Source organism: Triticum aestivum, chromosome 2D (assembly GCF_018294505.1).
Source record: "Triticum aestivum cultivar Chinese Spring chromosome 2D, IWGSC CS RefSeq v2.1, whole genome shotgun sequence".
NCBI lineage: Eukaryota > Viridiplantae > Streptophyta > Magnoliopsida > Poales > Poaceae > Triticum > Triticum aestivum.
Window position 1 is genome coordinate 342,183,984 of NC_057799.1, and position 3,433 is coordinate 342,187,416.

A 3,433-nucleotide genomic window follows, 5' to 3' on the forward strand; every position below is an offset into this window, starting at 1 on the left:
TGTAAGCAAGTTCTTAAGCTCCTCAAATGCAGTAGCTTGAGAGGGTCCCCAAATCAGGGGCGGAATCAGGCCTGGGGCAACTGGGGCTGTAGCCCTAGGCGTGGCCCATCTAATATGTTATATATCTAGCAAAAAATTCCCCGTGTTAATTGAGTTGTAGAGGCCTAAGCCCAGGCAAGCAAACACAGCAGGCCCGTGTCTCAGCCCATAAACAATCCCAGCATCCCAAATTTCAACCGAGTTCTCCATCCCCAGAAGCCCAGTTGACACGATATCTCCAAACAATCGCTACCCCCCTCGCCCAAATCACTGCAAGCCACGATGTACGATCCTCGTCTTTCCAGATCGATCCATAGAAAAACTGCGCCGCCGACTCTCCTGTACTGCTCGACTCTACCGGATGCGCGCCCTCGCGCCCGGCGCTTCGAACCTCAAATCTTTCGCATCGCATCATTAGAGCAGCCCAATCGATGTCTCCTGTGCTCCATCAACCAATCTCATGATTTCTACATCCGGCTGGAAAGGTAATATTTTGTCCTAGTTTCTTTTTATCTCCAGAGATCAGTGAATTGGGGATATTAAACTGCATTACTTTAGTAGGGAATAAGAATTAGGAATCAAAGATGAAGAGGACCTGGACAATTAAGATTATACAGTGCTAACAAAAAACTAAGGAAACCCATGGGGCTTCTACCTCGTGCACTTTGTGATAATGGTATAATATGTTATTTTCTTTACAAAATTTTATATGAGAAATTGACTTGGTATACGTCTAGTTCTTGAGTAAATACTCAAATTTATGTTCACGTCTCGTGGTCCTACTATTCCTCTTGAAGAAATGATGGCCTCAAATGAAGCCAGTATTCACTAATTTAGTACCAATGTTTGCGATGACGCACTTTGCTAAATTGATGATATGTTTATTGAATTTTCTCTCATGGTAATATTGAATACATAATATTTTTCCCTGAGCTGAATTTGTGGTGTATTTCTAACATGCATTGGTATGTGTGATAATTTAGCGTTTTAGGTATTTTTGAGATGATAGTATTTTGCATTATTTATAGTTGTTTAGTTTTAGCCCTAGGCTTTGAGAAATCCTGGCTCCGCCACTGCCCCAAATGACGGGTGCGTTCTTCTTACTCAAAGCATGTAATGGTGAAGCAATAGTGGTAAAATCCTTAACAAAGCGTCGATAAAATCCGGCTAGGCCAAGGAAGCTACGCACTTGTGTTAAATTGGTTGGTTGTGGCCATGTTTTAATAGCATTAATCTTAGACTCATCAATGTGAACACCCTTAGAAGACACAAAAGAGCCCAAGAAAACAAGCTTATCAACACCAAAAGTGCATTTTTCCATATTTGCATAAAGACACTCATTTCTAAGAACTTGCAAGACTTGTCCAAGATGTTTGACATGATCTTCTAGAGATTGGCTAAAAACAAGGATATCATCAAAGTATACTACAACATAAATGCCAATGTATTTTTGAAGGACATAATGCATGACTCGCATGAATGTGCTAGGCGCTTTGGATAAGCCCATAGGCATGACTAACCATTCATATAAGCCAAATTTGCTTTATAAATCCGTTTTTAATTCATCACCCTCTTGAATGCGAATTTGATAGTAGCCACTTTTAAGGTCAATTTTGGAAAAAATGGTGGCTCCACTAAGTTCATCTAGCATGTCATCAAGGCGTGGAATGGGGTGTTTATACTGAACGGTGACAGCAATGATGGGACGACAATCAGAGCACATGAAAAACTACCATCTTTCTTAGGCACAGGAATAACTGGAACGACACATGGACTTAATATCTCACATACATACTCGTTTTCCATGAGATGTTGTACTTGCCTTTGAATCTCCTTTGTCTCATTGGGGTTGACGCGATAAGGTGTCTTGTTTGGTAGAGGTGCGCTGGGGATGAGGTCTATGCGGTGCTCGATGCCGTGAAGTGGAGGAAGTCCCAGAGGTAGCTCATCAGGGAAGACGTCCGCAAATTCCTGCAATAAATGAGACAACACCAAAGATAGATGTTGTGAAGTATTAGTCCTCATCGCTTCATCTTTGCACACAAGTACAAAGTGAAGAACACTCGATGGGCTCTCACTCACATCCCTCATGTCCCTTTTGGTGGCTAAAAGCACTAAGTTTTTCTTGTCGCTCATCGTGGAGGCACTCAATTTTGGCTTGTGGTGCTCACTCTCTTTTGGGTGGTTCACTTGGTCACTATTCTCTCCATGATGGGTTGATTCTTGCTTTTCGGTGATCACTTGACTTGGTGACATAGGTCATAGCACGTACTCCTTGCCCTTCATCTTGAAGCTGTAGTGATTGGTTCGCCTGTTGTGGGTGACCCCGCAATCGAATTGCCAAGGTCTTCCTAAGAGGAGATGGCACACGGTCATAGGAACCACATCACACTCCAAGGTGTCTTCGTATGCGCCAATCTTGAAGGAGACTTGAACGGTGTGTGATACGTCCATTTTGCATCATGTTTTCCTACTGTTATTTATATTGTTTTTATGCTTTATAACACTTTGTGGGGTAATTCTAATGCCTTTTCTCTCATAATATGCAAGGTTTACACAAAGAGGGAGAATACCGGCAGCTGGAATTCTGGACCTAAAAAAGCTATGTCAAAGATACCTATTCTGCACATCTCAAATGAGCTGATATTTTACGGAGAATTATTTTGGAATATATAATAAATATTGGAGAGAAGAACTACCAGAGGTGAGCAGCCAGGTGGCCACAAGACACCAGGGCGGGGCAAACCCTCCAGGTGCGCCCTGGTGGGTGGTGGGCACCCTGCCCCACCTCCGGTGCCCATCTTCTGGTATATAAGGTCTTTTGACATAGAAAAAAATAAAGAGAGGACTTTCAGGACGAAGCACGCCGTCTCGAGGCGGAACTTGGGCAGGAGCACTTTTGCCCTCCGGCGGAGCGATTCCGCTGAGGGAAATTCCCTCGCGGAAGGGGAAATCGAAGCCATCATCATCACCAACAACCCTCTCATCTTTGGGAGGCCAATCTTCGTCAACATCTTCAATAGCACCATCTTATCTCAAAACCATAGTTCATCTCTTGTGTTCAATCTTTGTACCGGAACCTCAGATTGGTACATGTGGGTGACTAGTAGTGTTGATTACATCTTATAGTTGATGCTAGATGGTTTATTTGGTGGAAGATTATATGTTCAGATCTATTATGCTATTTAATATCCCTCTGATCTTGAGCATGAATATTATTTGTGAGTAGTTGCCTTTGTTCTTGAGGCCACGGGAGAAGTAATGTTGCAAGTAATCATGTGAATTTGATAGGTGTTCGATATTTTGATGATATGTATGTTGTGATTCCCTTAGTGGTGTTATGTGAACGTCGACTACATGACGCTTCACCATATTTGGTCCTAAGGGAATGCAT

General features: G+C 42.7%; 1 long non-coding RNA gene across 2 annotated transcripts; it reads left to right on the plus strand.

Moving 5' to 3' along the window:
• Positions 1-268: 268 nt before the first annotated feature.
• LOC123049306 (uncharacterized) lies at positions 269-2,633 on the plus strand. 2 transcript variants are annotated; one of them, XR_006423551.1, is made up of 3 exons: positions 269-524; positions 2,298-2,476; positions 2,590-2,633. It is a non-coding gene; the product is annotated as an uncharacterized lncRNA (long non-coding RNA). The 2 variants fall into 2 exon arrangements; XR_006423550.1 differs by lacking the exon at positions 2,298-2,476.
• Positions 2,634-3,433: the final 800 nt, after the last annotated feature.